Raw genomic sequence first — 24,941 nt, forward strand, 5'->3', positions numbered from 1 at the left:
GGTCCTTTGGCTGCTCAGTTTAAAATGCCTGGACCTATTTTGTATCCCAGCCTGGGTCTGAAGGTCACACATGCTTTTGTCCTCTCTTGAGCCCCTGGCTCCTACATGTATATCAAACAGCTCCAAGTTTTATATCAAACAGCTTCTTCACTCCTCCTCTTCTTCATGTATAGATATCACTCATGCAAAAGGAATAAAACCAATAAAGCTTTCTGTACTTATGAAATCATTTAAAGTATGCTAATACAGGACACTTACATAAAATGTAAACAAAATGCCATGATCTGCACATTGGACATGCATGTATAGGCAGTTTCCTCTCACCACAAGACCTGTACACCACTCAGCAGCTAGATGACATGCTCCTATAGGAGCAGAGCCACGCCAGCAAATCTTCAGAATGCTGCCACCTGTGTTGGGTGGTGGCTGAGGCCATCCTATACACCTGTCTCACTGGGCTGGTTTGATGGCATCCATTTCTCTGTCAGATTGTAGCTACTAGAAGCATTTCGGGACGCTGGCTCCCTCCTTCCGCATACCGGTGGGGTTACTTTCCCTTGCTTTCTGGCTTGGAATGACACCACATGTTTTCTCCTTAGAATGCTGCAACACAATTCATAAACTTGTACGCTCAGCTCATATAAATGAAGAAGGGAGGTAGAGGACACTACCTTCACCAGTTCATAAGAAACAAAAGGGAACACTAGGAAACATTTCAATAGATAGGTTTTGTGTCTGCCTTTTCATGTCACTTGATGGATAACTATTATCTCATGGTTACCTTTATTCTGCACAGCAGATAAATAAATAGTAGTAGTCACTGATATTTGAGTCTTTGTGCTTTATTGCACTCACAATACCTCCTTTATCCCCTGTTGTCTGAGACCTTGTACTTATGAAGGACATGACAGACAGATAGGAAATATGAAGAACTGCCATGGGAAATACGAAGAACTGTTGTATACTTGGCTACAAATGTATGGAGATATATTAAAATGTTCTGAGAAAATTTATAGTGGGGTTGATTTACTAAAACTGGAGAGTGCAAAATCTGGCGCAACTGTGCATGGTAGCCAATCAGCTTCTAAATTTAGATTGTTCAATTAAGTTTTGACAAAAAAAATTGGAAGCTGATTAGTCTCTATGCAGAGCTGCACCAGATTTCGTACTCTCCAGTTTTAGTAAGTCAACCCCCCTGTGTTTATGGGGAGAAGAGCGATAGAGTGGGTAGACATGGGAAGGGAAACAAAAATAAATGGGATGGTAGAAGAAAAGGAAGAAAGCAAGGTTAGAACATTAGGTGGAAGGGGAAATTTAAAGCAAACTCCTGCCATTTTTGTAATTAATTAGGGTCCCAGCCAGTTACCAAAAAAAAAGCAGCTCTGGTTGACATCATTCCACAGTTTTCCCCACAGTTCCTTTATTTTGGCCACACAATAGCTTCAGAATAAGTGGAGCACGAGGAAATTGGACAAAAGTACTATACTAGGGAAAAGGCATAACATAGAATGTAGCAGAGCAATCACTAGAGAAACCCAGTTGAGTTGAGTTGAACTTTAAGGCCCAAAGTCAGTTAAGCTGGGAATCCACGAGCAGTCCTCAGTTAGTAAACCTGTTTATACATTATGGATATTAAAGTATTTACATATTATTAATTTTATACAGTATTTATATAGCGCCAAAGGGTTTGCTCAGCGCTGTACAATAGCAAGGGGGACAGAACATGAAACAAGACAGAAACAGTACAATACATGAGGGGTTCGAGGGCCCTGCTCTTTCGAGCTTACAATCTAGGAGGGAGGGGAAAGTGGTACAGAAGGAAATGGCTGTGGGGGATGGAGTGGTAGGAGGAGTGGAGAAGGTCAGTTGTTAGGTAAGGGTGAGGTAGGCTTCCCTGAAGAGGTGGGTTTTCAGGGTGCGCCTGAAGGTGAGGAGGGTAGGTGACAGTCTGATGGATTGGGGTAGGGAGTTCCAGAGGATGGGGGAAGTCCTGGAGAAATCCTGCAATCGGGCGTGGGAGGAGGAGACCAGGGAGCTAGAGAATAGGAGGTCCTGTGAGGAGCGAAGGGCACGGGTAGGGTGGTATTTGGGTATCATATTCCTAAATAGCAGTAAAGTAGCTAAAAATAAGTCTTCAATGCCCTATGTAACTGCAAGTACTCTGGAGTATTATCCTCAAAGATAACCACAGAGACTCTAAATTTGGGCTTCCATTGGTTTCCAACAGCTTTCAGTTTGTTTGTTTGTTTGTTTGCATGCCTTGGTAGGCTGCCAAGATGATACTGACAGAAAGCACGAGGAGAGGAGCTGTGATTTCAGTGTCTGCTATGAAGATTAAAGCTTTGAAGCTCATTATAAATGTATTGTATCATACCTCAGTTCCTGTGCATGCTGTATTTTTGCGCTCTGCAAAACTCATCGAAGGGAATTTATCAAAACTGGAGCAGCTGTGCATAGAAACCAATTAGTTTCTATAATTCATTTTCAAAGCTTAATTGAACAAGCTGCAAGTAGAAGGTAATTGGTATTATATGCACACATGCTCCAGTTTTTATAAATTCCCCCCATCATTTGTTGTGATATGCTGTTGTGCATTGAAGCACAGAGTGTTGAGGTTGAGGTGCCAATCAAAATGAATAGCACCAATGCCATAAGGTGCTTTATACACATCATTTGTTGTACTGTGCTGCTGTGCATTGATGCACAGTGCCTTGAAGTACCAATCAAAATGAATGACATGTAAGGCGTTTTACTGAGATTTGCAGTAACGTGCATTTTACCCCACCCATTTTATCACAACATGCTCCATAAGACGCACTTTTTTCCCCCCAAAAAATGGGGGGAAATGTCTGTGCGTCTTATGGAGTGAGTATGGAGCGAGTATGGAGCGGCCAGCCCGGAATTCCCGCCACCGCTGTGTTAGAATACCGAGCTGGCCGCTCGGCTCTTCTGTGCTCCTCGGTCCTGCCTGTTCCTCGGTCCAGCGCTGTCCTCACTATCTTCTCTCCCCGGCGCTGGCATGTTTAGTGTGGGCACCCGGCTGTGAGAGCTTGTGCCTTCACAGCCGGGTGCCCACTACGCATGCGCAAGAAGCGATGTGCTTTGTGAATGGTCCAGCAGTCTTCTGGGACCTGTCACATGTCCCAGAAGACTACAAGAAGAGAGGACAGCTCCGTGGAAGTGGGAGTGGGTACCTGTCAAATTTGGGTACCCGCTCTCCCCCCCCCGCTCCCCAAAGGTTCGCAGTGTTTGGTCATCTCCTGTATTATGTCTGCAGTCTCTGGTCATCTCCTGTACTATGTCCGCAGTCTCTGGTCACCTCCTGTAGTATGTCCACAGTCTCTGGTCATCTCCTGTACTATGTCCACAGTCTCTGGTCATCTCCTGTATTATGTCTGCAGTCTCTGGTCATCTCCTGTACTATGTCTGCAGTCCCTGGTCATCCCCTGTACTATGTCGGCAGTCTCTGGTCATCTCCTGTACTATGTCCGCAGTCTCTGGTCATCTCCTGTACTATGTCCGCAGTCTCTGGTCATCTCCTGTAGTACGTCCGCAGTCTCTGGTCATCTCCTGTACTACATCCGCAGACTCTGGTCATCTCCTGTAGTACATCCGCAGTCTCTGGTCATCTCCTGTACTATGTCCGCAGTCTCTGGTCATCTCCTGTACTATGTCCGCAGTCTCTGGTCATCTCCTGTATTATGTCCGCAGTCTCTGGTCATCTCCTGTATTATGTCTGCAGTCCCTGGTCATCTCCTGTACTATGTCCGCAGTCTCTGGTCACCTCCTGTAGTACGTCCACAGTCTCTGGTCATCTCCTGTACTATGTCCGCAGTCTCTGGTCATCTCCTGTAGTACATCAGCAGTCTCTGGTCATCTCCTGTAGTACATCCGCAGTCTCTGGTCATCTCCTGTACTATGTCCGCAGTCTCTGATCATCCCCTGTACCGCGTCCGCAGTCGTTGTTCATCTCCTGTACTATGTCCACAGTCTCTGGTCATCTCCTGTACTATGTCCTCAGTCTCTGGTCATCTCCTGTGCTATGTCCGCAGTCTCTGGTCACCTCCTGTACTATGTCCTCAGTCTATGGTCATCTCCTGTACTATGTGCGCAGTCTCTGGTCATCTCCTGTACTATGTCTGCAGTCTCTGACCATCTCATGTACTATGTCTGCAGTCTCTGGTCATCTCCGGTGCTATGTCTGCAGTCTCTGGTCATCTCCTGTACTGTGTCCGCAGTCTCTGGTCATCTCTTGTACTATGTCTGCAGTCCATTGATTCAGAATTTTTTTTTCTTGTTTTCCTCCTCTAAAATCTAGATGCGTCTTATGGTCAGGTGTGTCTTATGGAGCGAAAAATACGGTAACTGATCATTTTTGTCTAAGGGAGAGGAGAAAGGAGATATACTTATTTAATCCTCCGATCCTCCCAGCACAAGACTGGATCGGCACCCTACGTGCTCCAGTGGTCTTGAGTTGTGGACTGTTCCTGATGTCAGCAAGCCCAGAGCAGAAACAGTCCACTGTGGGGGAGTGCAGTTTTCTGGAGGATCAAAGGACTGGGTGAGTATAAGCTTTCTTCTCACCAGAGGACAAAATGAGCAGTTGACTCATGCACTGTAGGCACAGCCCCACTGCATGGGAGAACTTTTTTTTTTTTGCCCTGAGATGAGCTTTAAAGTGTAACTAAATGCAAACTTTATTTGTCTTTAGTTACAGACTTTATTTTTAGTTTTGGATAGAGTGCAGCGGGATAAGAACCCCTGACAGGTTTTTATTGCTTTCTGTACCCCTGTTAGGGAGATTCACCCTCTCTATTTGTCCTGTTTACCATTATCATGAAAACTCAAAATAAAAAAAACCCAAATTTTAGGCTGTCCCCAGAAAGGTAATAGAGGGAAAATCATCAAGAGGACACTAGTTCTAGTGACCTGGGGGTCCCCAAGAGATTTCTATAACTTGTAGGGATTTCCTCCTACATCTATCTTGCAGGGATTTCCTCCCACTTCCTGTTTTGGCTATAGAACAGGAAGTGAAGGGAAATCTCCCCAATGGGACACAGATTGCAAAAAATAAATTGACAGGGGTTAGAACCCTCTCTTACTCTATCCAAAATGAAAAAAAAGTTTTGCCTATATTTCTACTTTAGGTATATACAAATATTTTAATGGGCACTACAAATATATTAAAGAGTAGGGGTGCCAAGTTTTTATGAATCTAGCATGAATATCATTGTACTTTTTTGTAAGTTTTAAGTTGGGTCCCTTAATTATGAAAGGTTTCTTCAAATCCAAAAATCTCTGCATTCAAGAAAACAGTGTAGGCAGATTTCAGTAAGCCATTTTGCCCAATTTAGCTAGATCTAGAACACAGACTTAATACCTAGTATTTTTCCCAGCTGCAAGATGTTATTTCTATGATTCAGATTTCATATTCATAATAATCTGAAACTTGGCCTAGACAAGAGAGAGGTATGAAAATATTTTACAAGTAATCGCAGCATGACACATGATTATCCATTATCTTCTGATCTTTCCAAGCAGAGGTGGAATTTTGATGAGACTGTTGTGGTTGTGGTTTAATGCATTAGAAGATTTAGATAGAAACCAAAGTCCATATTTAAAAGAAAAACAATGAATAGAACATTTTGTGAGGTATAATGCTTGAAATAATTCTGAATGTTGCTTTCAGTATTTTTCTGTTTATTATACAGCGATTTAATAGCATCATCAAATGATTTAATAACATATTGCAATTTTATCCATTTCCAATGGCCACAGGCAGGCAAGAACTTTGCAGGACACACACAGTGAATTCGAGAAATCATTTGACAAATATTTTTGTAAACTAAACTTTAAATAAACCTTATCTATCACCAGGACAGTTGGATATGCAACAATTCACAATTTAAGAAGCCCAGAGATTATGCAATTTTCTTTCCCAGCACCATGTGGAAGAAAAGAAAATTGCTTGATTCTCCAATCAACTCAGTCAGTAATCCCTCTCACAGCACTATTATGTTCTGCCGGCAGGAAACCTTCCCTGCAGACAGAACGCAATGATCACTGCTGGCAGCTATAGCCACTGGCAGTGATCACATGAAAAAAAATCCAACAGGCTGGTTGGATTGATCGACTTCAGTACAACCAGTCTCCTCATAGATGGATTGAATCTCACCTGGTCCCTGCTGAACCAGCCATTATTCAATCCATCTATGGCCAGCTTTAGACTGAAGGATTGCAATAGATCAGTGATGGCGAACCTATGGCACGCGTGCCAGAGCTGGCATGCAGAGCCATCTCAGTGGGCACGCCAGGAAGAAGAGGATGATGAGCGCGCATGGACCGGCCATCCAGATCTCGTCCACACTGGACCCCCATCAAACTACATTTCCCACATGTCTCTGGGGCCAGGGTGGGCGTGGACGAGAGGAAACGGCTCCAATGCGGCTCTGGCACCAGGGGTGATGTACCCGGGGATGGGCGCGGAAGAGAGGAAGAGGCTCCCACACTGCTCCCACACTGCTCCGGGGCCAGGGGCAACGTGTTCAGCATGAATGGGAATGAGCTGCTGGGTTGGAAGCCACACCGACGCTGCCAGAGGTGAGATTAACTGCTTGCAGTGTCATCCATCAGTGCCCAGCAGTGTCGCCTGTCAGTGCCCAGCAGTGTCGCCCATCAGTGCTGCCCATCAGTGCCACCCATCAATGATGCCCAGCAGTGCCATCCATCAGTGCCCAGCAGTGTCGCCTGTCAGTGCTGCCCAGCAGTGCCGCCTGTCAGTGCTGCCCAGCAGTGCCACATGTCAGTGCCCAGCAGTATCGCCCATCAGTGCTGCCCATCAGTGCCACCCATCAATGATGCCCAGCAGTGCCATCCATCAGTGCCCAGCAGTGTCACCCATCAGTGCCCAGCAGTGTCGCCTGTCAGTGCTGCCCAGCAGTGCCACCTGTCAGTGCTGCCCAGCAGTGCCACCTGTCAGTGCCCATCAGTTTCGCCCATCAGTGCTGCCCATCAGTGCCACCCATCAATGATGCCCATCAGTGTCCAGCAGTGTCATCCATCAGTGCCCAGCAGTGTCACCCATCAGTGCCCAGCAGTGCCGCCTGTCAGCGCTGCCCAGCAGTGCCACCTGTCAGTGCTGCCCAGCAGTGCCACCTGTCAGTGCCCAGCAGTGTCGCCCATCAGTGCTGCCCATCAGTGCCACCCATCAATGATGCCCAGCAGTGCCACCGATCAGTGCCGTCTGTCAGTGCATCCAGGTAGGCAAGTGGTTAATTGCAGTGTTGGCACTTTGAAATAAAAAAGTTGGTTTTTGTTGCAGTTTTGGGCACTCGGGCTCAAAAAGGTTCGCCATCACTGCAATAGATCAATTAACAAAGCTTTACCATGCAATATGCATTTTACCATGTGGTTTATCATCTACATAGAAATGATGCATCCAGAAATGGGACTACATTATGCTGTCAATGCAGGTGTCAAATGTTGTATTTTTAACACTTGTTACAAGGAAAGTGTATGCAGATATCAATTATTGAACAAGTTATGGTTTCTTGAGCTGAGTTCACATGCTTACAGTATGTTACAGCACACTTGATAACATGTGTTATGTCACACGTTAATGTGCACTGCAGAAAGGCAGCCCATTTGTTTTAAATGGGCTGCTAACACACCATAATGGACCTAAATATGCACCTGCGTCTTTTTTATTCTGCAGCAAATGGCAATGCACAGATTGCTCTTAGATGGTTGACATGTGATGTGAAAAAATGTAGGTCCGTTCCTGTGCATTGGGAATGTGTATCGGGGTGCCATTTAAAATGATTGGCATCTGACTTCACTGTGCTCACAACTGCAATGCAAATATAAGGACTACAGCTAGCTTCTGCCTGGAAATGACTATGAGGATTTATGAGTTATCTACTGAAAGTAGAAAAAGTAGCTATTATGAGTGTAATAAAATAGTGATTTGTGAGATATAATACAGATTCATTAGAAATAGAGATTTTCAACTGTTAACTGTCCATTTGGTATGGAAAAATGCACATTCCAAGCGTATGCAATATTCATATTTTTTTAAATAAACATCTTTGAGAGGCAGGTAAAATAACAAATGCAACTACAGTAATTCATACCTCTTACTGAATTTGCTCCTAAAGTAGCTTTCATTGAGCTTTTCAGTGTCTGGATAATATCAGTGTAACGCCAAATCCAAGCTGGCCAAAGCAGTGTTAAATTATTCTCTGTAGTGTTTAAGTATAGAACAGTGCAGAGTACTCAAACTTTCTGCTACCCCTAGGCAGCTGATGGGCTGACTAGCAAAATGTTGCAGATTTAGATAAAAGTGACTAAAAACACAGATTTTTCATGGCTAATTATGACACTAAAAGAATGTTTGACCTGGAGTCTTTTGCAACCCCTTGTACAGCAGAGAAAGGACAAGGATAGGGAAAACAACATAAGAAGCTAATCAGTTCATGTACTGACAACACTGGAAGAGAGTGATAGAGAGAGGAGCTCATCGGTGTGCTGCTTCTCCTTTCACTGTCCAGTCACAGGCTGGGGGATGGACAAGACCTGTAGTTGTTCCAAAGCTGCAGTAGAGAAAAATCAGGTCTACTGTCCTGCCAGAAGAACCTGTGCTGTGGGGCAGAGTTGCATAAATGTCAGTTCTTTAGGTGGTTCCTAGGCTTGCCCAATTCCTCCTGCTTCCCACTCCTTCACTGAGCAGTAGAAATGTCGGAAGATGAAGTTAGCAAGTTTCACCACTACCAAATCTTGAACGACCTCAGTTTTACCCAAAGCAACTGGACTTCTATGGTAGAAATATAAAACTCATTAGAATGTATTTACTAAAGATGTAGAAAGTTCACCACTAGGTGCCTGCACTTTATATTTGTCAGCACCTATTTGCTTTAAGCAAGTAATCACTTACAGGCAGTTCTTGCTAGAAACGCCCAATAAATTTTTGTTTGCAGAGCCTCTCTTAGCTGCTTATTTGTTGGCATTTTCTTATAGGCTTCTAAAAAGGATGTGAAATCAGTGTGGAATCGCCTTGTCATTAAACTTCTATACACTATGGGGGTAGTACCAGTATTATACCCAGTCATATCTCATTTTACATATTGCAGCTGTAAAGACCTGATCTATATCATACTGGATTACTAAAAAGTTATAAACTGATTTATTTATCCAAGTGAGGTCCCCTATTCACTTACTGTATGATCATCACATTTAAAGCGGAGTTCCACTCAAAAGCAGAAGCTCCGCTTATTTGCCTCCTCCCCCCTCTACTGCCATATTTGTCACCTTTTGGGGGGAGGGGGGAGCGGGTATCTGGTTTTGACAGCTACCCACTACCACTTCGAAGTTCAGCCCTCTCCTCCCTTCCGCAGTCTCCTGGGAACTTTCACAGGTCCCAGGAGACTGCTGGACCAATTAAGAGGCACAGCATGACTCAAGCATGCTCAGTGGGCACCCGCCTGTGAAACGCAGGTGAGTACATCGCTGGACTCTGGGACAGGTAAGTGTGTGTTTATTAAAAGTCAGCAGCTATAGTTTTTGTAGCTGCTGACTTTTAATAAACACAAAACCGGCTGGAACTCTGCTTTAATAAACTAATACTTAGTCTTTAAAATCACCTTGTATAGAAGATACAAAATAATATTTCATGAAGGATTACTTCCATAGGATATGAAATATGAAGTATCTAACTGTACAATTTACATAGACATATAGACATAATTACGAGAATTGTTCTAGTCCTGTAGGCTGCATGAGATCTACATTTCTCATCTGCTGGACCTGTAATTCAGATAAAGGTGTGGTAAATGAGAAATAATCACAGTCCAAAAATGTAGTAAAATATTTTCTCTGGTACATGGGTGTGTTGACGTCAGTTAAGATGCACATTGGTAGATGGACACTAGAATGCATTATTCACAAAGATTCATTGGTGTAAGTTTAGAAGTCAGAGGCAAGTTGCAAAAAAAAAAAAATCACTGAATTAATTATTAAAAAATATATATAATATCGTTGAGCAAATTTTCGATATTTTCATGCCTTCTTTCTGAACAAAATACTGCAAAAAAAAAAAAAAAATATATATATATATATATATATATAAATATATATTTATGTTTATTTTATGGTTCATTTTCTTTCATAGGATTGTTGTGGTTATTTCTTGGGCCCATTTGGGACTTGACTCCACGGATGTTTCTGGGCTTGCTTGATGATAATAACATTGATATAGTTTTGCTCTTGTGGTTGGTTTACTTCTATATGTCTGTGGAAAACTTTGTATGTTTCTCTATTTTTTTTTTATAAAAAATTCTTAAGGAGAAAAAAAATCAAGACACGGAATTGCAATTAATTTAACTGAAATATACCATGAATATACTGTATATTGAAAAAAATTAAAAAATGTTCTTAGGTTTTAATGCTAAGTAATCACACTGTAGATTTCTTTTATGTATACTTGTCTACAGGGGCGGACTGACCATTTGGAAACTCGGGCACTGCCTGAGGGCCCGGGGTCAGTAGGGGGCCCCATGAGATGCCCCTGGTACCTTTTTCATAGGCTTTTTTGAGTTTGGGCAAGGACACAGGGGGCCTATGATCCCCTATTGCCCGGGGGCCCCATGAATTGTCAGTCCGCCCCTGCTTGTCTACAAGATATTTGCTACATTCTCCTTTAATGAGCAAAAGTATTTTATGCCACATTGTTCTATATTACTCAGTGTGAAAAATTAATATTTTGTAGTGTCCTTGTGAAATACATACTGGTGTTAGACTTGCTAGAGGGATGCAAGGATGACATGAGCTTCATGGCTCAAGCACCTGCTAGTGGTAGTGGAAGTGAAAGGAAATCAAGAGCCATTAGTCTCTACATCCAGTAAAACCAGTCCAACTAACACCCCTTTGTGGAGTATCTGTAAAAGAAACAGAAATAAAAAGAAACATGCTATAAATGCTCTAACAGCCCTTAGGAAATATGTGTGATGGATATAGACCTGCTGGAGGATACCTGGCCAACATCTTTTTTTTTTTTTTTTTTAATGGTTGAACTGGATGGACTTTTGTCTTTTTCCAGCCAGACTAACTATGTAACTATGTAACCCTTTGCTTTATTCTTCTGTGGTTGGGTTCCTGGCACACTAACGGAAACTGTGCACAGGGTTTATTTGTCAAAAATGTAACCAATAAGCAAAAGTTTACAGATGGTTACAACATACCCAGACTTCCCTCTACCACATAGCCAAGCCCAAGAAAATGTTATCCTAAAAAGTCCCCTTTTGTTGGCCAAACCTTTGACCTGGTGCACATTTTAGTTTAAAAATTGGACTAATCACCTGAATCACCCAAACTAACCCAGGCCAGCATCTAGGTGTTCTCTTACATATCCTTCAGTGGGCTATCAGAAAAATTTGTGGTGCTGTCAGTCTAAGACATGATGAATAGTTTAAAGTGTATCTATGATCAAATTTTAAAATCATATACTAATTTCCACATTTTGTTTCAATTATTCCAAGCCTACTCCTATTAATCTGAATGATTTTGACAATTGAAAACTTACTTTTTGAGGAATCACACTCATTTGCTTCTTGAATTGTCTGACACTATGCCCTGTGAGTAGGCACTGCTTTGTCACATATTTCACAGAGCCTGCATTCTGATCTACAGAGGTGCTGAGAGGAGGAGTTTCAGGAGGCAGAGTCAGTACAGGAATCAGCTTGCAAGCAGCAAGGTACCATAGGATATGTAGTCCTTAACCACTTGACCTCCGGAAGATTTACCTCCCTTCCCGACCAGGCCATTTTTAGCAATACGGCACTGCGTTATTTTAACGTGGCCATTCAGTGCTGTACATAAATTAAATTTATGTCATTTGTTTCCCACAAAATTTCTTTTGGTAGTGTTTGATCACCTCTGGGTTTTAAATTTTTTACGCTATAAACAAGAAAGTCCGAAAAACTTAAAAAAAATTTTTTTTTACTTTCTGCTATAAAACATACCCAATAAAAAAATGTAAACCAAATTGCTTCATAATTTTAAGCCAATGTGTATTCTGCTACATTTTTAAAATCCCAATACCCGTATATTGATTGGTTTGCGCAAAAGTTATAGCATCTACAGACTATGGTATATATACTGGAATTTTAATTAAATTTTTTTTTATACTAGTAATGGTAACTTATAGCAGGACTGAGATATTTTGGCAGACAATCGGACACTGGTACTTTATGGGAACCAGTGACACTAATACAGTGATCACTGCTAAAAATATACTCTGACACAGTACTAATGACACTGGCGGGGAAGGGGTTAAACATCTAGGGTGATCAAGGGGTTAACTGTGTGCCTAGCTATGTGTAATGCTTACTGTGTGTGCTGTTTTCACTAGGTAATGTGCTGGATTCAGGGAAAGATAATCCAGCACTTTACCGCTATCAGGACACAGCTCTGCTTTGTTTATATAGGGAGAGCTGTATTCTGTCAGTCTCCTAGACGATCATTGGGTGCCGGCGGTAATGCATTGGCTGGCACCCATTGATCGGCTTCTGCTGTGACCAATCACAGCAGAAGCAGTGCTCCGGCGGCACGCTCCGGCGACCACCAAGTGCAGAATCACGTTTATATACGTCATTCTGTACAGCGCGGCTACCCTGTAGCAGTATATCTGCATTGGGGCGGTCGGCAAATGGTTAGAAATGGAAATTAAACAGCAGAGGAGAAGCTGCAATACATACAGGGAATCCAGGAAGTTGTGGAAAGAGATGGCCAGCAGACAGGCAGAACTCACAATATGAAAGGAGATTTTTCAAGTAAACTTATATTGGATAGCTATTGTTTGTATTGCTATTTCAATGCTGATGTTATAAAATGAAAGTTCCTGCCGTAACCATAGATCCCTTTTAAAGGTTAAGTTCACCCTTATGAAAAAATAACATGCACATATTTTTGCAGGAAGAAAATGTGCATTTATTATTTTTTCACAGCCTGCAGAGCATTGCACCCATGATCAGAGAATCTTGGGTGCAATGCCAGGCTCCTGCAGACACTACCTGCAGCTTTCTGCCCATAACTCTGTATGGGCTGCCAGTTTCAGAGCTGTAGGAAGTGTCAATGGACAACGAGAGCATTGATCAGCATGCTCACATCCCATTGACAATTACACACCGTCTGCCGCGGTGGAAGATGGGACTTGTAGTTTATTCATTTACAGATTTCTGTGAATCATTGACATGGCTGAGCAGGCGGAGCTCCACACAGCCATTCTGTTTTCAAACTGTGACAGCGGATGCAGGAAAACAAACCCCCTCTTGCTGTCACAGCGGAAGAAGTGAGGGGGGCGAGGGGAACATGTGCTGGAATGTTACATGTTACACCCTAAATATAGTTGTAACATGCAATATGTTCCGAAAGGTTAACATATCCTTTAACCTCCCTGGTGGTATTCCCGAGTGTAGTTGGGGTAAAGTTTCAGTACCAAAAGCGGTAACCCCGAGCTACACTCGGGCTTACCATGCGGCGCTGCTCCACAATCCCTTGATCAATTACCTTGTCCTGCGCTCCCGGGATGTCCCTCCTGCAGTGTCCCCGACAATGTAATCCGGCAGATGCCGGCATCTGTCATCTGGGTTCCATCCCCTGCGAGCGTCGGGACGTACGGGGGATGGAACTGGCGGGAAATTTGAAAATGACAAAAATTGACATTCACTAAATACACTAAAGTCACATAGTAAAACATTACTGTATCAAAGCATTTCACATACATTTTGTCCCTAGTGCTTTGTCCTGTGCCCTGCCTGCATTTTTACTGTTCTTATTGCCTAGAAACTGAGAAATGTCCATGGCGTCCAAAAAGCGTCCCTTTAGGTAAAAATCGGTTTTAGACCAGCTAGAGAACAGCAATAGTAATTTAGAACCACTTGCAGAATTGAGTGATAATGATTCGTGGGGAAATTCATCATCAGACACTGAAAACGATTTTGCGACTTTGCTCAGTGATGTGCGAACTTGGCGCTATATATCAAATTTCAGTGTTTTTGGTTTGATTATATTATTGAATTAAATTTATTATTATATTATTATTTTTTATGATTATTTATTAAATTATAATTTATGATTTCGTCTTTCAAATTTTAACATACCCGGGATGTTTACTAGACTCTTGTTCAGACAGATTTCAGTGAGTTATTCCTAAAAATTACAGGCCTACAATAAAAACAATACATATTTCCATGCAAAAAAATGTACTGCTTTGAGCACAGAAATATGGACATAATCAGACCGCTAGGGAGGTTAAAGTGATATTAAGCCCAAAACCAAAAATGTATTACATTGCAGATTACTAATCATTATATATAGTAGCTGTATTTATTTTATTTTCTTTGGCTTTTTCCCCTCTGTTATTTTCCTTGCGATCTGGCCAGTAACACACATACTATATTAGTGAGACTCAACTCTTAATGAATGAGCACAGGAGGCACAGCAGAATTGTCAATTTGGTGGGGAGGGGAGTGTCACAGTGAAGGACATAAGTATTTGATCCCCTGCTGATTTTGAATGTTTGCCCACTCACAAAGAAACGATCAGTCTAAAAATCAAATGGTAGGTGTATTGTAACACTGAGACAGAATAGAAACAAAAAATTCAAAAGAAATGCATATCTAACAAATTATGCAATAATACGTATTTGATCCCCTATCATTCAGCAGGATTTCTGGCTACCAGGTGTCTTTCATACAGGTAACAAGCTGAGATTAGAAGCAGTCTCTTAAAGGGAGTTCTGCTAAGCTCATTTTGTTACCTGTATAAAAGACACCTGTCCACAGGAGCAATCAAACAATCAGATTCAAAACTCTCCACCATGGCAAAGACCAAAAAGCTGTCCATGGATGTCAGAGACAAGATTGTAGACCTATACAAGGCTGGACTGGGCTTCCAAACTATCGCCAAGCAGCTTGGTGAGAAGGTGACAACAGTTGGTGCAATCATTCACAAATGGAAGAAACACAAAACAACTGTCAGTCTTCCTAGGTCTGGTGCACCCTGCAATATCTCACCTCGTGGAGTGTCAATGATCATGAGAACAGTGAGGAATCATCCCAGAACTACACATGAGGATCTTGTCAATGATCTCCAGGCAGCTGGGACCACAGTCACCAAGAAAACAATTGGTAACACACTACACTGACAAGGATTGAAATCCTGCAGTGCCTGCAAGGTCTCTGCTCAAGAAAGCACATGTCCAGGCCCGTCTGAAGTTTGCCACTGAACATCTGAATGATGCAGAGGAGGACTGGTTGAAAGTGTTGTGGTCAGATGAGAACAAAATCTGACGTGTTTGGAGGAGGAGGAATGCTGCCTATGACCCCAAGAACACCATCCCAACTGTCAAACATGGTGGTGGAAACATTCTGCTTTAAGGGTGTTTTTCTGCTTAAGGAGACAGGACAACTGCACCGCATCAAAGGGATGATGGACGGGGCAATGTACCATCAAATCGTGGGTGAGAACCTTCTTCCCTCAGCCAGGGCATTGAAAATGGGTCGTGGATGGATGTTCCAGCATGACATTGATCCAAAACACACGGCCAAGGCAACAAAGGAGTGGCTCAAGAAGAAGCACATTAAGGTCCTGGAGTGGCCTAGACAGTCTCCAGACTTTAATCCGATTGAAAATATGTGGAGGTAGCTGAAAGTTTGAGTTGCCAAACTGCAGCCACCAAACCTTAATGACTTGGAGAGGATCTGCCAAGAGGAGTGTGCCAAAATCCCTCCTGAGATGTGTGCAAACCTGGTGGCCAACTACAGGAAACGACTGACCTCTGTGATTGCCAACAAGGGATTTGCCACCAAGTACTAAGTCATGTTTTGTGAAGGGGATCAAATACTTATTTCCTTCATGAACATGCAAATCAGTGCATAATTTGTTAGACATGCATTTCTTTTGAATTTTTTGTTGCTATTCTGTCTCTCAGTGTTACAATACACCTACCATTCAATTTTTAGACTGATCATTTCTTTGTGAGTGGGCAAACATTCAAAATCAGCAGGGGATCAAATACTTATTTCCTTCACTGTAAATGTATTAACAGATGTGGATACAATAACAAATTGAAACCAAACTCCAGCTCACACTTTATAAACACTTACAGTGATTTTTTCTGGGGGGGGGGAATAAAGGTTTTACATTAATAAATAAAAGCTGATCATTTTAATCACCCCTGTTATTGTTAAATGTATTGTCTCATCCATGTAAACTGATACATTATGCTGGAGAGCTTGTGCTTGTAAAAAGCAACAGACTTGCTGGCTGGCTGGCTGGCTCACCAGATGAAAATAGAAGAAAGAAAGCCTAAAAAAGAAAACTAATAAAGCCATCACATCTAAGAATTGGTAAACTGCAATGATAGGGGTTTAAGAATGGTTCGATTAACCATTACAAGCTCTACTTACTGTACACAGTCACACATATTTCTATGCTGGGTATCAGTCTATATTTAAATTGCCATAATTTGTATTCTAAACGTGGCAACTGTTATGCATTGGTAAATTTAATTCATTTTGGTACCTGTAAAAACCAAACTAACCCTTTCCTAACATTTCCATGTACATACAATTTACAAACAGCACCAAATTAAAACATGTATCTGCCTGCAGTTGATTGCAAGCATCTGCTGTTTCAGAAATAATAATACTACTTTTTAACCAATGGCTAAAGGTTATATTTCTCAGATCTAAGCTTATAACTAATTATTGTATAGCTACATTTTCTGGTGTACAACGTTGAAAAAAAAATTCTAAACAAGTTGAAGCAACTCGGACTGATTTGAAAGCCCTTTCTATATCTGAAACTCGAGCGTTGTGCCTATGTATCTGAAACTGAAATGAGTACAATTAAATGCAAATGTTCTGCTTACATTACATTAACAGTAGTTATAGAATATGCCACAGATGTGAAATTTGACTCTGTTTTGAATAAAACTGCATGTAAAATCCTAACTTGACAGTTTCCTGCTGTCAGGTTGAATGTAAGCTTTGTTAGCAAGGCCAATCTACTGATTTCATGAAAAAAAAAAACGTTTTAAAAGAAATGTAAATAATAAGTAAAGGCAAAAATTGAATGTTTAAATGAATACAACATTACAATTTTAATACAGAGGATACATTTCACCTTTTTTTTTTAGGAAAGAGTTATTCCCAAACAACAAATTGTAGGGTATTCCCAACAGGCAAAAAGGTTGTAAAATGCCATACTGACTCAAAAAAAGGTTCAGTATAGACTGTTGTGTTGTATTACAGTGCCCCCTAGAGATAAACCAGTTACAGAGAGAAAGGGCTAAAACCTTTTTCGTATTCAAAATGTATTGTACGTTTACTTAAAGAGGACAAAATAATAATACAATAAAATCAAAGCACAAAAATGCATGCAGAAGAAAATATGCATATATACTTTATGGAGTAGATCTCAATCCCTTCTAACATTCTTCTTAAACTTTGTGATTTGTAATAGTACTGCTTGGACTTTGAAGAAGGGGACATACCCCGAAAGCTTGTCCTCAAAATTGTATGTTAATGCAAATAAAAAAAGTATCATGGACAGTACTCAATTGTTTCTGGAGTAAATAAAAAACTAATTTATTCAGGACATCAGTTGAAATTTCATGCTTTGTCTTACAAGTGCAAAATAAGTTTGCCATAGCAGAAAAAATGGAGGCCATTTACTGAAACTTGAGCTCTCTGAATCTAGTGCAGCTGTGTATGGTAGCCAATCAGATTCTAACTTCAGCTTGTGCAGTGAAGCTTTCACAATAAAACCTGGAAGCTGATTGGTTTCTGCACCAGAACTGCACCAGATTTTGCAATCTTCAGATTTAGTAAATCTCCCTCACATCTCCTGTGGAACAATGCGCAGGCAGATATCAGACCATTTAACATAGCTAAATGTAAATCTATGAATTTTTAGCCATACTAAAAAGGTGAAAGACACTGCTGGACTTTTTGTTGTTTATTGGTTATAAACTAGAAAACATGACAAAAATGAGGCTACAATTCACCAAACAACATTGTACCACACCTGTAACAGGGTGACTCTCATGTTTACAAAACGCTCCCTATTTGTAAATTGTATATAAAGAAATAAAAATACAAATAAATATATTTATTTATTTCATCAGTGTATAAAAAGATACAAAAAAAAAAATTTTCATTAACCACATGAGCTTCGGAAGATTTTACCCCCTTCATAACCAGGCCATTTTGTGCTATTCGACACTGTACTAATGTAACTGGCATTTGCGCGGTCATGTAACACCATACCCAAATGAAATTTATATAAATATTTTTAACACAAATAGAGCTTTTTTTTGGTGTTATTTGATCACCACTGGGTGTTTTTAAATTTATGCAGTGAGGAACAGAAGTATTTGAACACTCTCCGATTTTTCAAGTTCTCCAACTTAGAAGTCATGGAGGGGTCTGAAATTCACATTGTAGGTGCATTCCCACTCTGAGAGAAAGAATTTAAAAAAAAATTCAGGAAATCACATTGTATGATTTTTAAAGAATTTATTTGTCTTGCACTGCTGAACATAAGTATTTGAACACCTAAGAAACAGCAAGAATTCTGGCTCTCAAAGACCTGTTACTGTGCCTTTAAATAGTCCACCTCAACTCCACTCATTAATCTAACTTAGTAGCACCTGTCTGAGCTCTTTAAAGACACCTGTCCACCCCACAGTCAGTCAGACGCCAACTACTACCACAGGCAAGACCAAAGAGCTGTCAAAAGACACCAGAGACAAAATTGTGGACCTCCACAAGGCTGGAAAGGGCTACGGGGCAATTGCCAAGCAGCTTGGTGAAAATAGATCAACTGTTGGAGCAATTGTTAGAAAACGGAAGAGGCTAAAGACGACTGTCAGTCTCCCTCGGACTGGGGCTCCATGCAAGTTCTCACCTCCTGGGGTATCACTGAGGATAAGAAAGGTGAGGAATCAGCCCAGAACTACAAGGAGTAGTCAATGACATGAAGAGAGCTGGGACCACAGTTTCAAAGGTCACTGTTGGTTAGAACACTACGCCGTCATGGTTTCAAATCATGCATTGCACGGAAGGTTCCCCTGGTCAAGTCATCACATGTCCAGGCCCATCTGAAGTTTGCCAATGACCATCTGGATGATCCAGAGGAGGCATGGGAGAAAGTCATGTGGTCAGATGAGACCAAAGTAGAACTTTTTGGTCTAAACTTCACTCGTCGTGTTTGGAGGAAAAAGAAGGATGAGTTGCATCCCAAGAACACCATCCCTACTGTGAAGCATGGGGGTGGTAACATCATGCTTTGGGGGTGCTTTTCTGCAAAGGGGACAGGACGACTGCACTGTATTAAGGAGAGGATGAATGGGGCCATTTATTGTGAGATTTTGAGCAACAACCTCCTTCCCTCAGTCAGAGCATTGAAGATGGGTCATGGCTGGGTCTTCCAACATGACAACGACCCGAAGCACACAGCCAGGATAACCAAGGAGTGGCTCCGTAAGAAGCATATCAAGGTTCTGGAGTGGCCTAGCCAGTCTCCAGACCTAAATCCAATAGAACATCTTGGGAGGGAGCTGAAACTCCATGTTGCTCAGCGACAGCCCCGAAACCTGACAGATCTAGAGGAGATCTGTGAGGAGGAGTGGACCAAAATTACTATTGCAGTGTGTGCAAACCTGGTCAAGAACTACAGGAAACGTTTGACCTCTGTAATTGCAAACAAAGGCTTCTGTACCAAATATTAACACTGATTTTCTCAGGTGTTCAAATACTTATGTTCAGCAGTGCAAGACAAATAAATTCTTTAAAAATCATACAATGTGATTTCCTGAATTTTTTTTTAAATTTTGTCTCTCAGAGTGGGAATGCACCTACAATGTGAATTTCAGACCCCTCCATGATTTCTAAGTGGGAGAACTTACAAAATCGCAGGGTGTTCAAATACTTCTGTTCCTCACTGTAAATGAAAAAAGAATTACAATTTGAAAAAACATTATTTTTTACTTTCTGTTATAAAATATATCCAATAAAGTAAAATTACTTCATAAATCTGTTATTAGTTTTATATAGTAGCTTATTTCACTTACTGTATATTACTGACATTAGCAACACTGTTCATTCCAATGTTGAATGTTTAGAAAGTTTTGACAGTTATTAAATTGATCAAACAAGTGTTTTGATATGATAACACAAAATGAACTCAGAAAAGTTTAGCCAAGGTGCTGCACATTAGAAAATTATTTTTTGGGTGCCCATGTTTGGTTCAAATATAGAACTGGGTTTCAAGAGAAAAATCTATATTTCCATGGAAAAGAAAAGCTTAATTTAAAACAGCAATAAACAATGAATTGTGTGCAAATTACTTCATAAAGTTAGGCCAAAGTGTGTTCTGCTACATGTCTTTGGTATAAAAAAAATTCCCAATAAGTGTATAATAATTGGTTTGTGTGGAAGTTAGTGTGTCTACAAACTATGGATGAAAATTGATCAGTCCTGATGTGCTGACTCCCTTAAATTGTCAGGACAGTACAAATATCCCCCACATGACCCCTGTTTTGGAAAGTATACAGTCTGAGGCATTTTGTAACAGGCATGCAGAGTTTTTTGAAGTTGTAATTTTTGTCACAATTTTTGGGAAAATTAAGAAATTAAATATGATTTGTTTTTCTTTTTACAGCCTGTCTCCAGTGCAGTATAACATCATCATATGGCTGGTGTGGCAGTGATCAGGGATACTGACTGATGACATTACAGTATGTAGAAAAAAAAGTAAATAATTTTTTCTTCAATTTTTTTAAACATTGTTTTCTTTTTCTAATATTTGTTCTTTTTTTTTTTACTATTTTTTTTTACATCCTGTCATCAGAGTAGCTCAGTGTCAGCATAGTGACACTGCACTACTCTGGGGGGTGATCAGGGATTTTTTTTTGTTATACTGCTACTGGTTATACAATGATGATCACTGTATAAGCAGTAGCTTTAGCTGTCTTGAATGGTTGTGTCACACATAGTTGTGATCTGTGATTGGCTACAGCTAATTACATGATACAGGTAGCATATGATCGCTGTGGGAAGATCACAAATCACAACAGTAAGCAAGCTGTTCAAAAATGGAAAGCCATTGATGACAGGTTGTCTATTTTGTTATCATGTGATCGCTATGACCAGTTACTGGTAACAGTGATCCAGTGTGTCCAGTGTACACAATGGTCACAGGAGGGGTGCGCTGGGTGTTCCTAAGCCGAAGCAAGCACAATCATGTGCATATACGTGACTGAGTTTGCACATTCCGCCGTGATACAGCAAATGTTCTGTAGCAGGGCGGCAAGTGGCTAAACTTACAATTAAAATAGAAGATTATAAATACAATTATAATTAAAATGTGTAAGCTTAGGAAAACAACTAAGCCAAAACTAACAATCAAGATGGTATAGCATAAATATGTGATAAATTATCTAAGACTGATATACTGTATTTTTAATATGTAGCGGGTAAGGCAATTATGCCAGCTATGGTTCCCTAAGTACTGATAGTCTAATTGAGGGGTCAGCAATCTTTTCCACATTTGATTATTGATTTTGAAAAAATGTGCATAGCCATTTGCCCAGTGAAAGCGCATGTACCTTTATTCAAGCGAATGGGGCAAAAAATAAAATAAAAGTAAAAGTAATAAATTCCATTCTGTCTGAATGTAAATCATTGATTTTAAATGGAAAATACTGCATTTGGTCACTAAAGGTAATTAAGTCAGGGGTCCTGCATCCTCCTAGAGCAGAAAGAAAACTCCCCCTACAAGCTGTAACCAGTGCTCAGCTGTACACTGATAGAAGTCACAAGACTGCTCTAACTGCAGATGAGAAAAGATTTATATTACTAAAATAATTGCATTTCCATGTAGTGTGTACTGTGGGAGACCAGATATAGTAAATGCAGGGTCCTGGGTTTAGTAACACTTTAAATAGGACCTGAAGATACACCCTACCAGCAGTTTGAGCTTTTTATTCAAATGCCTTTTTTAAAACATAATAGTTAATTGATTGATTTATTTATAAGCTCTGCAAAATGAATAGATAAAGCCAATCTGAATCAGTGACAGGAGGGGAAAAGGGGAACCCTACCTTTATAGCTCCAGATGACAGAAGCTGTGAGCAGAAAACCTAATAAAGGGAAAAAAAGACTGAAAAGAAGAGAGGAGCAGGTTTAAAGGGAACAGGCAAGGAATACAGGAAGAGATTGCAAGTTGGCAAGTGGATCAAAGGAAAAGGGGGGGGGGGATTTTACGCTCACAAATAATGCAGCCTTCTGCTCCCCTCCTCACACATACATACCATGCAGTCCCCTGCCCTCAATGCCCTCCCCCCATACACACACACTCATGTAAAGTGCAGCTTAAGGGTCTGGTATGGGTCTGAAGGGGAACCCTATGCCATTTTTTCTTTTTTTTTTTGTTCAGAGTATGTGGCCATATAGGATTTAGGAGTGGTTTGTATGCCCCCCCCCCTTTCCTACTCAACCACGCTTCATACCTGGGCAAAAATCTGCTATGAATTTTGAGGGGCACCCTATGCAAACCCACAAAATAGCACAGTGCCCCCTCTGAATCCATATAAGACCCTTAAGCGAGCACTGCAATTGGCCACTGCAACTACAGTGATTGCTGTTAATTTCTGAGTCCCATTGCTAGCAGCTGCCCTGCTGCTTAGTGAACACAGGAGGTTGCTCACTCAGCATGAGTACCATTCAGAGAATTTTCTCAGTGAATGCAAAGCATTCTCTGATTGGACAAGGTAAAGAAACAGGGTGGTGACTTCACAATCTCCATCTTCTCCAATCACCAAGACCCCCTTTATTCACTAAACAGCAGTGTAGCCACTAAGCACGTGACCCAGAAGCTGGTGACAAACACTGTTGCAGTGGTGCCTACTACAGTGCTTTCCAGCTTCCATAGGCACCGGTCAGGTATAAGCAGGGCCAGTGCTAGAGTATTTTGCGCCCTAGGCAGCTGTTTGCGCCCCCACCCCAACCCCACTCCAAAAAATAAAACTTCACCTATAGGTTTACTTTATCCCTCCTAGCACACATCCTCTTCCCCCTCAACTTTTCTACCCTTTCACAAATCCTCTCCCCTAAATCCCCCCTGCTAGCACAAATCCCCCCAATCCCACCTCCTAGCAGATCACCCTCCAAATTACCCTTCCCAGCACAAATCCTTCCTCCAAGCATATATTCACTCCCAACAATCCCCCCATCCCCCTCCTAACACAACCCCCCCATCTCCCCATCCCCCTCCAACCACTCTCCTAGCACAAATTCCCCCCCAATCCTCTCTCCTAGCACAAATCCCCCCCCCCATCCTCTCTTCTAACACAACTCCCCCCCCCAATCTCCTCTCCTAGCACAAGTCCCCTCAGTCCCTCCTTCTAGCACAAATCTTCCCTCCTAACACAAATCCCCCCAATCCTCTCTCCTAGCACAAATCCCCCATTCCCCCCTCACAGCATAACTCCTCTTCCTTTAATCCCCCCACCTAGCTCATATTCCCTCAAATCCCACCTTTAGCTACACCCCTTCCAAATTAGCCTTATCAGCATATAATCCTTCCACTTTACCCAAATCCGCCCAAAGCCCATCCCAGAACCCCCCCCCCCCCAGATCCGGCCATGGCGTAGAGCAGAGAAACCAGCGGCCATAGCTGCGCCCCTATGTGCCAGTGCCCCCTAGACGGCTGCCTAGTTTGCCTAGTGGTAGTGCTGGCCCTGTGTATGAGAAATGCAAACTTACATTAGTCCAGTGTTTCTCAACTCCAGTCCTCTTGGACCCCCAACAGGTCATGTTTTCAGGATTTCCATTATTTTGCACAGGTGATTTGATCAGTTTCACTGCCTTAGTAATTACCACAGCTGTTTCATCTGAGGGAAATCCTGAAAACATGACCTGTTGGGGGTCCATGAGGACTGGAGTTGAGAAACACTGCATTAATCCAAGGTAACTATGCAAAAATAGTTAAAAAAATTCCTAAACTTTAGCTTGACTGTATTATCATCACTTAATTCTGGTAAAATTGGGAGGAAGAAGAGGAAGAAGAAGAAGAGGAAGAAGAAGAAGATCAGCAAAACAGAAACCATTTTAACTGTTTTAGGTTTTTTTAGGGTCACTTTAAATGCAGAAAATATATATTTACCCCTTTTTCATGTGAAATATTGATTGTTATGATAAAACAGAGTTTAGGCTACCGTTCTTTGGTAAGTAGTATTATCAAAATACATTTATTTACCAGGTCCTTCACTGGGGTATCAGAGGAAGCAGCTAGAACACATAGGGGGGAGATTTACTAAAACTGGAGCACTCCAAATCTGGTGCAGCTGTTCATGATAGGTAGTCATTTTCTTACTTCAGCTTGTTCAATTAGGCTTTGGCAATAAAACCCAGTTTCTATGCAAGTTGCACCAGTTTTTGCATGCTCCAGTTTTAGTAAATCATCCCCATAGTGTACACTGTATGTTCACTTTTTATTTGCACATGTATTTATGCTTTCCTGTGTACATTTCCTTGCTTTTACATACCCGGAGGTAAACTTGATCAATTCATTGTAAGTTTAATTTGGGATTTAGATCTAGCAGGAAGGATTCAAATATCAGTTCAAAACTACAATCAAGTAAGTAAATGTTGACACAATTAGAATTTATTTTTCACACAGCATTGTTGGCACTCATCGTTTAGGATAACATTTCTGTTACCTGATTTAGACAAGGCAAACCTACCAAAAAATTGTTACACATTTGTTACTCCAGACTATAATAGGGCAACATGTCATTTATTTCATGGAACCAATCACACGCTATTTACTTCTTGTTAAACACATTTTTTCTCACCTGCACCATTTAATGTCTACTTAAC

General features: G+C 41.3%; 1 long non-coding RNA gene across 1 annotated transcript in view; it reads left to right on the forward strand.

The window, feature by feature from the left end:
• LOC149458173 (uncharacterized) overlaps positions 1–24,941 on the forward strand; it is a 94,984-nt gene that overhangs the window by 16,436 nt on the left and 53,607 nt on the right. Inside the window, exon 2 of the long non-coding RNA XR_016313491.1 lies at positions 20,722–20,813. This is a non-coding gene — a long non-coding RNA (uncharacterized LOC149458173). The remainder of the gene's footprint in view (positions 1–20,721; positions 20,814–24,941) is intronic.

The sequence above is a fragment of the Staurois parvus genome, unplaced genomic scaffold (genome assembly GCF_062004578.1).
Source record: "Staurois parvus isolate SC_StPar_1 unplaced genomic scaffold, SC_StPar_1.0 ptg000292l, whole genome shotgun sequence".
NCBI classification, from domain to species: Eukaryota; Metazoa; Chordata; class Amphibia; order Anura; family Ranidae; genus Staurois; species Staurois parvus.